The 14,140-nt window shown below is 47.5% G+C and overlaps 1 long non-coding RNA gene across 1 annotated transcript; it reads right to left on the bottom strand.

The window, feature by feature from the left end:
• Positions 1 to 9,962: 9,962 nt before the first annotated feature.
• Positions 9,963 to 11,290, bottom strand: LOC146334382 (uncharacterized). The gene is made up of 2 exons (XR_014786365.1): positions 11,148 to 11,290; positions 9,963 to 10,290 (listed from the first exon to the last, which is right to left on the bottom strand). It is a non-coding gene; the product is annotated as an uncharacterized LOC146334382 (long non-coding RNA).
• Between the last annotated feature and the right edge of the window lie 2,850 nt (positions 11,291 to 14,140).

Raw genomic sequence — 14,140 nt, 5'->3', positions numbered from 1 at the left:
GTGCATTCCAAAAGTTTTGGACTACAGTTCCCATCTGAGTTGTAGTTCAAGTTGGGGGAGGCAGTCATAAGTCACTGCAGAGTTCCCTATAGTAAACACTCATTCCCCTATCTCCAATCTCTGGCAGTCCAAGTTGTATGCGTGCACACACTCGTGCCCCCAGGGAAGCAACCTAATGATAAATCACCCTTCCACACTGGAGAAATATGGATTAGGATCTTCACTTTTGTTGCCAAATGTACCAACCCCCTACCCATCCACCCCTATTGTTTCTGAACTGGGAACAAGGCCCTGAACTAAGAAACTCCAGTCCGGTCTCAAAAAGGCAAAGAGAAGCTTTCCATTGCATTTGCAAAGGTTCCGAAATCGCACACGAGACTCTATGCTTTGTGTACACGTTTTGCACCACCTTCTGGCTAGATCTGGCTGTTGTTTACCTCTCCGTGCTTAATTGGCTACATCATTCCTTTCCCCATAAGTAATGGTACTTACTAAAAAAAGAAAAAGTCAAGCATGCCCTGAACATGGTCCCTCCAATGGAGAAATCGCCTGGTTGGGAACAGATTCTGCTTATATGTGAATAGAAATCCCCCTCTCTCTAATCAATACCAAGACTTAAAGAACCACAAGGTCAGTTTCCCCTTCAGATGACACTCTTTTAATCCTTTTCCACATTCTAATCAAAGATCCAATAATATGTAAGGAAATGGAGACACACACACACTCACTCTAGAGGTGTGCATCGACCACAAGATTCAGCATTGCCCCCGTTCAGTGCTTTGGAAAATGGCCTCATTCTGCTTGATTTGGAGGAAGCCTGCTTCAACTTGGGTAACCAAACCCAAGTCAGGCTTCAAAATTCCAAGGCTCCCATTCTGACTATGCAAAGAAATTTTAAAATGGCTATAATTTTTTCTGCTTGCCAAACGCAGATGAAATTTGCAGGCATGGTAGCTCCAAAGGAGGGGATTATGCTTGCCAAACGTCAGAAAAATAGGTTGCAATGGTTTTTGTGCTACGCACCTTTATATTTTGAAGTTTGTTTTTTTTTTAAGGGAATTGCTGAGAACTTTATGGCAGAATTAAATAAAATTTACAGGGGAAATTTGCCCTTTCTGAGGGGATCGAGCTTGCCAAGTTTAAGATGACTAGATGCAGGAATTTTTGTGCAAAAAGCAGGCCTTCATAGAATCATAGAATAGTAGGGTTGGAAGCGGCCTACAAGACCATTAAGTCCAGCCCCCTGCTCAATGCAGGAATCCAGGTCAAAGCATCCCTGACAGATGGCCTCATCTTGAATGCCTCCAGTGTGGGAGAGCCCCCCACCTCCCTAGGTCACTGGCTCCATTGTCGTATTGCTCTAACAGTCAGGAAGTTTTTCCTGATGTTCAGCCGGAATCTGGCTTCCCGTAACTTGAGCCCATTATTCCGTGTCCTGGTTGTGCTATCCCTCAGTGTTCCTGTAGGCATCTACAAGAATGAACACTGCAAAGTTGCCAAAGGATAGGGGCAGGGAATAGAGAATTATGATGACCGAAAAACAACTTAAAGCTTTTTTTCATAGCAAAGCCCAGTAGCTTTGGAAGAATGGCCATTTCACGGTCCCGTCCTTGCCCTCCCCTAAAGCACTGTGATTGGAATGCCCCTGGTGAAAAGTATGCTGTGATTAGAAGGCAGATTTGTCACTCACTCAGCCCCACTCCCTGCCTCACCAGCATTTACAGAAACGAAAACAAAAGACACTGTTTTTGGAGGCAGACGTTCTGCCTTTCTGAAGCCATATTCCAAACAAAGCCTTGTGCAGGGTCCAGCTTCAGTTCTAGGCACTTTGGAGGGAAGCCCGCTTCGGAAGCGCCAGAAATGGTCTGAGGGGCCTGATTCAGCGTCGGCTGAACCAGATGCACATCCCTAATTAGATATAGCTCATTAAAGCCAGGAACAGGAATAAAAAGAGGGCTACAACCTTCTGATTTTTAAGAATCTTCTTCTCCAAGGAACCTTCCCTTGGATGCTGGAAGAGAAATTTTGCGAACTCGATTTTTTGCTGCTGCTTTTTATTGCCTACAATGCATCAAGCTCAAGCTGCGCAGACTTAAGAACCCCTATCAGTTTCCCAAATGGTCCATGACTCAGCTGGAATTCTTTCTTCTGTTTCTCCCTACTGTTTGCCGACCTTTTAACCAAGTTTTGTCACCTTAAAGGCCCTCACCAAAACCTGAAGTCCCAGGATAAGTGCTTCCATGAGGTCTTTATTTCCCATTCACCCTCCCTCTCTTACCGTGACTTGCTCCATCGCCCCACCCCTGAACCCCTCTCCCTCTGCTCTCAAGCTAGGGCCAGCCCAAGGCATTTTGCTGCCTGAAGTGAAGATCAAAATGGGACATCTCTATATTGCATATACCAGGGATGGGCAGAAAGTAGATTGTCAGATGTTTTGGATTTCAACTCCCAGCAGTCCCTGTCAGCATGGCCAATGTTCAGGAATGCTGGAGTTGAAGTCTAAAACATCTGGAGATCTACTTTCTGCCCAGCCCTGCCATATACAAAAGCAGACCAGACTGGGAATTGAATTTTCCGTCAGGGCTGTATGCCTCCACTACTCAACAGGACAGCTGGTTTAGGGGACACAGGGCAGGTTGTGAGGTTCACATACATCTCTCTCCTCTAACACCTCACCGTCACTCCCTGCCTCTGTCACTTGAGGTGACTGCCCCACTTGGGCCAACAGTGGGGCTGTCTCAATCACGCCCCGTTTATAGCAATTCTTTTTGTGCCCTAAAACCTGCTCTAAATGTCACTATTATTATTAATTACATTTCTATACTGCCCCATAGCCAAAGCTCTCTTGGCGGTTTACAAAAGTTAAAACACTGAAATACAATAGACAACGTTTAAAAGCCATTTACAGAAAAGCACACAAACTAAAAACAACTTTTGAACTAAAAGAGAAAAAATCCAACAATAAAACAGCACAGCTTAAAAACAGTATAAAATGTAAAGGTGTCCCCAGCCAGTCGTGCCTGACTCTAGGGTATGGTGCTCATCTCCATTTCTAAGCCAAAGAGCCAGCGCTGTCCGAAGACGCTTCCGTGGTCATGTGGCCGGCGTGACTGAACACCGAGGTGCACGGAACGCTGTTACCTTTCCCGCCGAGGCGGTACCTATTTATCTACTTGCAATTTCTTGCTTTCCAACTGCTAGGTTGGCAGAAGCTGGGACTGAAGATGGGAGCTCACTCCGTCACGCAGCACTCGGGTCTCAAACTGCTGACCTGCCAACCTTCCGGTCTGCAGTTCAGCGTCTTAACCAAAGGAACAAGAGTTCTAAAAAGGGAAGGCCTGCAGGAAAAATAGTCCTTAACTCCTGCTTAAAAACATTCAAAGGGGTTCTAACTGAAACCCGGAGCGGATTTACTGCTCCACTGACATCGGAGCCACCAGCCTCCACTGCTTTTCTCATCTCCCCCCTAAACGCGCCTCTGATGGCCACAAGACCGAGTGAGGCTTGTACAGGAGATGGTCTTCTCTAGATCCTTCAGGGGGCATGATCTACACAGAGGCAGCAGTGTAGTGGAACCTTTTTCAAAGCACAGGCGTTCGTCATTTCAGTCCCCATAGCCATGCCCCCCAGGAAGGTCCAAAAATCCAGGCAGCTGTGTCAATCCGTATCAACAAACCAGTTCCAGGTGGAGCAGGTCTTTTGTCAAGCAAATGGGTCTGAACTGCCCACTCAAGACAAAGCCACCCCCAAATACTTTGCATTACAGCATGGAACAAGATACTGTTACCTGGGAGAATTTATTTGCCGTAGCTGCTGTGAGGCTTGCAGCTAAATTTAGAGGGAGCAGGGTAATCTGAAGGGTGCATGTGCGTGCATGACAGAATACGCCAGCGCCCCCACTAACCAAGAAGTGCTGGCACTGCATCCCAATGAACTCCGACTCCACTACACCACCGCAGGACGGTGCTACTCATCTAGCCAGTTGGTACACCAGACAAAAATCTCTCGGATCCCATTTTGAACTCTGGATTCCACTGGGGTGGAACACACAAGTTCGTTCATCAATTCATCTACTTCAGTTTGATTTACAGCACAACCCAGTGAACTGTTTCCACTGCTCAAGGGAGCTAACTCCCAAGTGCATGGGGTTGCAGCCTGAAGTCTCTCAGACGCACCCTTTGCTCCGAGCAGAACCATCCTTGGGAGTAAGAGAGACTTAAGGCTGCATCTATCCAAACCATCTCAGTTCACGGCAACACCTGCTGAAACTTCCATACCTTTGAAATTTCCCAACAGACCAGGAGAAGCGAGTCAGTCCACAGGCCTCTTCTTCCAGAAACAATCTACTTTGGAAGGGACAGACCGGGCCATATAGAACCCAAGGCGTTCCCGCCTCTTAGGCAGAGGGCTGAACACTCCCAGTCTTTCTTCTATGGTCCCCTTCTCTTTATGGCTTCTCAGAGGCGTCCGGATCACTTTAAGACTATCTGGGATGTCGTGGACCAAAGCACCAGCTCCCAAAATCGCATCCTTGGGAAGAGGGTAAAGTGGGAGGAAACAAGAAGGAAGGTAAGTGAACATTTAGTATCTTTGCCTTCCCCTTAACGGAGCAGGAAAGGGCAATAGTATCCACAGAAAAGGAAAAAGAATCAACACCAATGAACGTATTAACATGGGGAACTCACCAAACCAGGGTATTGTATAGCACAAGGAAATGGGACTTTCCTGTGATATACCATTTGCAATAGGAGTTAGCAGGGCTCTCACCCTTTGATCACCAGCACAGGAGTGACTTACCATCTTGATCGCTGCACTAGAAATCTGCCACCACTGTTGCCAGGAAAGAGAGACCATACGCTTTCTAAAAGGAGGGGGGGGGGAGAGAGGGGGGGAGAGAGGGGGGGAGGGGGGGAGAGAGGGGGGGAGGGGGGGAGAGAGGGGGGGAGGGGGGGAGAGAAGAGAAAGTGGAGTTAATACCTTGTCATACGGAACGGGCAGGGCCTGCAAGGCCACAAGGGACCTTCTCTTAAAGCAGGACAGAAAGAGCGTATGCTAAGGCACCCTTAGCCCACATGCAAAAGCCAGGAAGATTTCTGCCTGCTACACCACCCTGCTGTAAAGAGACTAGATCCCAGGGATAGGATCTGAAAAGGACATGAAACAGCAAACTTTGGGTCTGGGTCCCATCTCCCTAGATGGAAGGCTGCCTGGGAACACCACAGACCCTGCCTTGAGCTCCATAATGGAAGAAAGATAGAATATAAAGTGTAATAAATCCTAAACAGACATTCAGGGCCTCTGGCGTCAAGGGTAGGCCTGGTCGGGCAGCTGCCAAGGGCCCGCACCCCAGCAGGGGCCCACTGATAAGAGCCCCCTGGAGTTGCTCCTCTTTTTCACTACTGCAACCTGCTTGTTCGCCTGCCTCTCGCTCCAGCCCAGACAACGGTGGTGGGGAGGAGGAGGGGGAGAGACCACTGGCAACTTGCTCCCTGGCTCTCTGCCTCTCAAGCAAGCAAGCGGGAGTAATGAGGAAGAAGAAGAGCAAGAGCTGCTGGTGACCATGGTATCGAGAAGGCAGACTCCCTGAGGGTGTATACCCACGGAGGGCCCTCAAAGACCTGCAGCCGGCACTGCAGACATTAACAGGTATTAACAGATTTGTGCCCACTAAGCAAAGCTGATGTTGTTCCTTATGCCAAGGAGCAAGGCAACAGCACCGCCTGCTGCCAATTAAAGACACAAGGCACTTCCAAGAAGTTTAACTGATTTTAACTTTTAAGAGACAAGACACAGTACAAGCAGCTGCTTCTCCATCCAAAAGGCCTGCAGAGTGTGTTTTACACTTCTTTCACTGAAGGTTTCCAAGCCTGCCCTGCAAAATACTTAGATTTAGAAGAGCAGAGGGCTATCATGAAGGTCATCTGGCCATATCCCCTGTTCCTTATTTCTTTTAAACTCCCAAATGTCGCAAAGAAGAGGAAAAAATATCCCTTATTCCACCACTGATTAACCTCCAGAGGGGGGCAGGGTAACTGTTAAATCTGTTGCAGCAAAAAGGAAGAGAGGGTCTTAACAGCAGCTTAAAAGATTAACAGATGTAATTATGGCAAAAGTGTCCACAGATAATTAAGCATTATCATCCGTTGGAAAATTCATACACACAGGTACAGAAGGGAGGGCAATGTGAAAGGCTGGGCCCAAACAGCTGTGTAAAATGCAAAAATTACAATCCCCAGTCATCCTTTGTAAAAACTTAAATGTATGTAAGAGAAGCACAAGAACAAAAAGCGAAAGATGCTGTATTAATCAGGGAATGGATGGAGAATATCAAGTCCACAGTTCAACAATTCCTTTATTAGGAGGAACCAAATATCAAAGTAGCGTGCAAGCCTTTGAGTTCTCCAAAACTGTTAAGACTGGCTGATGTTTAAAAAAAGGCTCCCCACCCCAGAAGCATGGTGGGAGAAAAGTTGGCTAGATCTTGAAATCACATTGTCTGCATTTATCGTTGTTGCTGGTTTTATTGTTGTTTTTATCACTTTTAATATTTTAACTGTTTTTATGCATTTTATTGCTGTCAGCCACCTTGGGAGGGCTTCTGCCCTGAAAGGTGGCCAAGAAATGTATTAAATAAATAGAACTTAGCCACAGTCTTACAATGGACCATGGGAGGGGAAAGCCTGAATAGTTGCTAGTCTGCCAGGTACTATGTGGGTTTCTCATTGTACCTAAGAATGCCCCTCAAGCTGCTGGAATAGAGACACATGCAATACTTCATAGCCCAATTTTTGAGAAAATAAAATCCAGCTGTTACTTTGTCCCTGTGTCCACCCTTAGGCAAAACACTGAGATTCCTTGGTAGATGGACACCAGAAGCACAGAGAAACCAGGCAGTTTTTATATTAACAAAGCTGTAGATTATGTAGTATGCCACCTTAAATTAAGAGAGAGAAAATATTAGCCACATTAGGTAACATTACCTAGTAGTTGGAGGGAATGTAGCCCTCAAAGAAAAGGTCTGTCTTCAGCTAGTAGAAACTATAAACAAAAATTAAAGGGAGAAAAAAGGGGGTGGGGGAACATTAGACACAAACAAAACACCTACCACAAATTACGTTAGAATCCACACTTCTTCAACAAAGCTGCGTATTCAAACACTGTTTAAATAGCATTAAGGTGTGATGCCCAGCTTGTTTTTATTAACTAGCCAGCCAATCAGATCCACACTGCCGTTGCCCTACCAATTGGAAAGAAGGTCAAATCAGCTTGGCTTTGCCTTGGATCGTTTGATTACTTCCTGCCCCATAGATGGAGTCTGGTAGGGGCCTAGCACTTGATGCAGAGGGGTGGAGCAGAGAAAAAGCTAGGCTATGGGTTCATCCTGATATTAGGTCAGGTGGGGATTAAATTATTTGTAGAGCCATTGATGCAGGGGTGCAGAATCCCTTTCAGCTGGAGGGCTGAACTCTATTCAGAGAAGTTTTTGGAGGCCACATTCCAGTGGTGGGTGGGGCTGAATACAACAGGGGGCAGGGTCAAGTGCTAAAACAGGCAGGACCCAAAACACTCAAAATACGGCACTCCTGCATTTAAGGTTATGATCCAACAGCTGCAATCCCAGAATAGCTCTTTATTGGTAGTTTTACTGTGGGAACGAAAGTCGTTCATTTCCCCACCAAAGAGTGCTGAGTATGAAATAGTATACCATTTCTTCATTACCTGAAGTAGTTGCTCAAATATCCCAGCAAACAAATATGCATTGGTAGTGCCAAGTGCCTCTCCCGTATACAAATGGTTCCACCTGTCTTCCATTACTGTTTCTTGAAAGTATTACTCTCTTTTTGACAATCAGTCAATATATCCTAAGCAGTCCTGAGTATGCTTAATTGAAAGTTAGCTCCATCAAAATCAATAGGACTTCAGAATAATAGGTTGGGCCAACTTAAGTCCCACTGATTTCAACAGATCTACTCCCAAATATTTATTGATTGTATTTTTAAACTGCCCAATAACAGAAGTTATCTGGGCAGATTACATAATGTGAAAAAATAATATGCAATACAATGCAAAGCAATAAACAGGAAACACAATCATAATACATCAAAAGCACAGTACGGACAGTGAGTGGATCTTCCACACATGAGGAAATACTGGTCCTCTACTGTTTTCTGCAGCATACGCCTAAAAGAATGCATGCATCAGATTTTCCAGGCATATAGGTAAAATAAAAAGGTAAAGGTAAAGGTGTCCCCAACCAGTCGTGTCCGACTCTAGGGTGCGGTGCTCATCCCCGTTTCTAAGCCAAAGAGCCAGCGCTGTCCGAAGACGCTTCCGTGGTCATGTGGCCGGCATGACTGAACACCGAGGTGCATGGAACGCTGTTACCTTTCCTGCCGAGGCGGTACCTATTTATCTACTTGCAATTTCTTGCTTTCAAACTGCTAGGTTGGCAGAAGCTGGGACTGAAGACGGGAGCTCACTCCGTCACGCAGCACTCGGGTCTCGAACTGCTGTCCTGCCGACCTTCCGGTCTGCAGTTCAGTGTCTTAACCACTACTGCAGTCCTATGCATCTAGCCAGAGGTAAGCCTTCTCTAGTTCAATGGCACTTACTCCCAGGGAAGTGTGTACAGGATTGCAGAATAAATTGACCTGTTGGATTCCACCAAAAAAGAGAGGTTGAAAGTGTAGAATGGTGGTGAAGTGATAGTTAGGACCAGAGGGGCAGAAGTCTGGAAAGGTCAGCCTTTGTAGAAGAGATACATTTTCATACCAAGGACAAGAGAATCTTGTGACACATTAAAAGACTATTGCAACATAGGCATTCATGGACTACAGCCCACTGTGCCATACAGCTCATGCTGCTGTTACCCCTAATTGAACCCAAATTTGATTTTACATCACTACAGCAAAGTGGCTACAGCAGGAGAGATGGAAACCAGGGCCTGTTCCATTGGACTCCCCTCACCCTCAATTTCATCTGGCACCAAACATTCCATCAGGCTGCAACAGATGAAAGGATGGGAGGTAGTACCACCCATCTGCTCTGCTGAGACACCAGCTCCATTTGGCTCCTCTCCCTAGACTGTTCCATTCCAGGTAGTCCACAAGTGGGCAACATGGCCTGTCAGATGTTTTGGCCTACAAGTTCATCATTCCTAGCCAGCATAACTAATGGAGAAGGATGGGAACTGTAGGCCAGAACATCTGGGCTACTCATTAAAAGAGCTATTATGTGTAACATTGGTGCCTGAGTTTGTTTTCCTTTTCCCTCATCATCCCTTTTTCCTTTGGTGTTCTCTCTGATTGGAAGCCTGCAGGCAGTACTGTCTTATGTAAGCTGCTCAGGAATCTTTTCAGCTGAAGACCAGGGTAAAAATTCTCCAAATAAATAATAAAGTGGGGTTACATAAGTATACAGGAGTTTAAAGCAGGGGATTGGCAAGAGGGAGATTGGGATATACTGGTAGTGACTTGGAGTAGATCTGCCTGGGTTTTCAGTTTCCAGTTGTTTCAATAGCAACAAAATCCTACAAGGTTGCCTTAGGAGCAAACCACAATTCTCTGTTTCCATAGTGTTAGACTAGGACCAGGGAGACCAGGTTCAAATCCCCACTCAGGCCCAAGGTCACTTTAGATGTCTCTCTCTGCCAAGCATACCTCACAGGATCCTTGCGAGAATAAAACAAGGGAGACCATTTATGCCACCCTGAGTTCCTTGGGGGAAACTGGGATATAGATATAATAAATGCTAGCCTGTCTTACATGACTGTTATAGGGATCACAGATACGATGAAGCATTTGGAACCCGGGGTGGTGATATAGAAATGCTAAGTTTAGCTGAGTTCTTCAGATGAAACATATGGAAAAACTTCAATAAACACTGCTGCTGGGGGCGGGATTTTCAGTGTATCATTACATGTGTCCTGAAGGGTAAATAAAAAGGAAGACACCAGCCAGAAGTACATGTTCATAACACAATTTATTGTAACAGATTGTTTAAAGTCTCCCAGGAGCTTCTGTCATGAACTATATCCTCTGTGGTCTAGGAAGCAGCATAGAATATATTTCAGGACACTGGTCCTCATGGAGTGGGGGCATGGGAGAGACCCCTTCCCTGGAATGGAGGAAGTCATGCATCTGGGAGGAGGTTGTGCCTGCACATCAGGCTGAGGATGGGTCCCCTCTGTCCTTCTCATTCTCTGTTCTTGTAGCTTTCCAGGTTCGCCAGGATCCAGCCAGATGGTGCTAAGAACACCACAAAGAAGGCTGTTAGGCCAATGACAGACTCCTGTACAAAAGATGAGACAAAGCAGTAACACTCAGCCGGCCCCAAGACTCTTAGCTAGGGGTTAGCAAACAAAAGCTCCTAGACAAAACCTGATCCCCAAAATGCCTAACCCAGAAGCAAAAGAGCCATTCAGCTGGAGTCATCACACGCCAAATTACACACACACACACGCACGCACACATCCTGCCCCAGCTACAAGTCACAATAGAGAACTGGCACACAGGCTCGCTCGGTGTGGGAAGCAGGGCTGTGTAAACCATTACTGGATTACTTTGTAGCCTCAAAAGGCTCTCCATAAGGGCTTTCTATAGAAGCTCTCCTCTCAAATGAAAGCTTTGGCTGTTGGGCGGCACAGAAATCTAATAAATAAATAAGCATCCGGTGAAGGTGAGCTCCCTCTGTTCCCACCCTGGCCTTTAGATGCCCAGGGGCCTGCAATCCCCTTATGTCATAGCCCACGAGGGGTATCTGCCCACCCCCAGCCACAACCCCTTGCTCAACTTCGCATCATTCCTAAGGCCAAATCTGTTCCCTGCCCAAGACAACCCCGCAGCGCCCTAAGCCAGCCCCCAGCATCCCCATTCCTTTGGCCCCATCAATACGCTTTGTCCTCCCTTTGGCATTTCCGCCACCCACCTAGGGTCTGCACCCCTCCTCCCCCATTGAAGAGCCCTCAACGGCCCTATACCCCAGATTTCATGGACACCCGCCCCACCGCCAGAGCATTCCTGCCCCACAACCCACCTCAGCCTCCCTCCTCTCAACTCAGCACCAGGCCCCAGCTCCAGCCCCCTCCCGCCCCGCGTCTCCCTCCCGCCCCATCAGCCCACCGCCCCATATGCCCTTCCCTCCCTTACCATCGGCCCTGTAGGATCCCGGGCCGGCTTGGAAACAATGCCCCTGGCGGGGCAGGCGGCCACGCTGGGCAGCCTCAGCGCCTTCCTCAGCAACAGCAAGGACATGATGCGGATGGGGGCAAAGGACGTCACCTCCCTCCTCCTCCTCCGCTGGTCAGCCGGAACAAGATGGCGGCTAAGAGCCGGAAGTAGGCCGAGCCGACAAACCATAGAGAGCGCACAAGAACGCCTGAGCTTCCGTTATAAATCCGAGCGAGAGCCGCCGCTGGCCAAAGTGATGATGCCGCAGAGATACGAGAAGTACAGAGTGACACGCGCAAACACAACTTCCGATAAAATTGGAACTTCGCCGTCGTAGCCATGTGGACAGGCAGGGTAGCACCGCTCTAACACTTCGCATCTCTATGGTGACCTCCTCCTCTTTCTCCACCCCCCCCCCTCCTCCACAAGTATCTTTCTATAACTTTGCATTGGTAAACCGGGTGGGGGAAAAAAAAACCATTCAACAAACAGAATGACATTTAACAGGGATAAATGCCAAGTTCTGCACCTAGGAAAAAGAAACCAAATGCACAGTTACAAGATGGGGGATACGTGGCTCAACAACACTACAAGCGAGAAGGATCTTGGAATTGTTGTCGATCACAAGCTGAATATGAGCCAACAATGTGATGTGGCGGCAAAAAGGGCCAATGCTATTTTGGGCTGCATTAATAGAAGCATAGCTTCCAAATCCCGGGAAGTACTAGTTCCCCTCTTCTCAGCACTGGTTAGGCCTCATCTGGAGTACTGTGTCCAGTTCTGGGCACCACACTTGAAGAAGGATGCAGACAAGCTGGAGAGGGTTCAGAGGAGGGCAACAAAGATGATCAGGGGACTAGAAACAAAGCCCTATGAAGAGAGACTGAAAGAACTGGGCATGTTTAGCCTTGAGAAGAGAAGACTGAGGGGAGAGAGGATAGCGCTCTTCAAGTACTTGAAAGGTTGTCACAGAGAGGAAGGCCAGGATCTCCTCTCGATCCTCCCAGAGTGCAGGACACGGAATAATGGGCTCAAGTGACAGGAAGCCAGATTCCGGCTGAACATCAAGAATAGCTTCCTGACTGTCAGAGCAATACGACAATGGAACCAATTCCCTAGGGAGGTGGCGGGTGTCAGGGTGGACACTGAGCCCATAGAATCCCAGAGTAGTTCTGATGCTGAGGAAGAGCAGTCGCTCCTGGGATAGGAGCGTGCTCCTCTTTCCCAGGACCAACAGCTGACGGAGATTCCTCCCACCCACATTCCTAGTTTAGAAAGCAGTCCAGGGAGTGACCCAGCACAGATAGCAGACTGGGTGGATGCGCGGCGCAGACGCAGAGAGCGGTGCCAAATGGAGGGCGCGGAAAGGAGGCGTAGCGCCTGGTTCGCGCTCAAAGAACGGTTGCGCCCAGAGGATCCAAGGGAAAAGGGGAGGGGTTCTCCCTAGTCCTTATATGCAGGGGTCTGCCAGTAATTGCCTTTCAAACGGGGACCAACTGTTCCAACTTAGGGCGTAGGGATGCTGCTGCTCAGATCTAGTTACTACCTGTAGAGTTGTTAAATTGTAAAAGAAGAATAAAGCTTTGAAAAGAATCCCTTTGTCTGTGTCTGGACTTGGCTACTGGATTAGACTGAGAGAGCCCTCCAAGGAGCCCTTGAGCGGGCTCTCCCACACTGGAGGTGTTCAAGACGAGGCTGGACAGCCATCTGTCAGGGATGCTCTGACCTGGATTCCTGCATTGAGCAGGGGGCTGGACTGGATGGCCTTGTAGGCCCCTTCCAACCCTACCATTCTATGATTCTATGAATTCCAGACCAGGACTGTGGTGGGATTGCGCCCCCTTGTGGCTAATAATTGGGAAAGAGAAGGGTGGAAGTGGCAGGACAGCTTCAACGGGGACTGGAAAAGCGATGCCACTTCCAGGTTGGACTTGCCTGGGATCTGAGTGGTTAAGGTCTTGTTCAGTCAGTGTTTAGACCAGGCTTCTCCATCCTGGTGCACTCCAGATGTATTGGACTACAAGACCCAGCAGACCCAGCCAGCATGGCCAATGGTCAAGGATGACGAGAGTTGTAGGCAAGAACATCTGGAGGGCACCTGGTTGCAGAAGGTCCTTCGAGGTGGCCACTCTCTTCCTTTGCAATCCCAAAATGTACTGGAGTTGTGTAAACCTGCACATGGCCAAAGCTGACACTTCTCCTCTGCCTCCTACCCATAATGCATTGCATTGGATACACACATGCATATGAAGCAGTTAGCCTAAATCTGCGGTGAATTTGCATTGGATTGTGACCTAGAACTCAGCAGCTCACCACCAGGTAAGAGGAAAAACAAGGAAAACCTTCCTTCATGCAGCATGTTAAAATACTAAAGGCAATTCTGGCCAATAGATTGCAACATGTTATCACAACACTGGTTCGAGCAGATCAGGTGGGATTTATTAAACATAGACAGGGGGCAGATAACCTTGGGTTAGTTGTTTATCTGACAGCTTTCAACACTGATGGAGTGGACCAGCCTGCTATTGCTTCTTTGTACGGTGAAAAGGCCTCTGACAGAATTCACTGGAAATTACGCTATATTGAGTAATTTTGACTTTGCTGTAGAATTTTGGAAATGCAGCACAAAACTATCATGGAATTACAATGCAATCCTATTTGTGTCTACTCAGAAGTAACCCCACTGAGTTATTCCCAAGTAAGTATGTATAAGGACTGCGGCCTTAATTGCCACATCACTATTTTAACACAAACATTCATAGAGGAGAGATCTTATCATGGCTGCTATCCCGATAGCAAAAAACTGAGCCTCTCTATTAAAAAGTCTACCGCATGGTCACCAGACACTCATAAGAATATAAGAAGAGCAATGCTGGATCAGACCAAGGCCCGTCTAGTCCAGCATTCTGTTCACACAGTGGCCAACCAGCTGCCCCAATGGGAAATCCACAAGCAGGACAGAATTGCAACAG

The sequence above is a fragment of the Heloderma suspectum genome, chromosome 17 (genome assembly GCF_057233095.1).
Source record: "Heloderma suspectum isolate Gila_16-S chromosome 17, 16-S_ref, whole genome shotgun sequence".
Classification (NCBI taxonomy): Eukaryota; Metazoa; Chordata; class Lepidosauria; order Squamata; family Helodermatidae; genus Heloderma; species Heloderma suspectum.
This window is presented reverse-complemented; position numbering and strand designations above follow the sequence as displayed.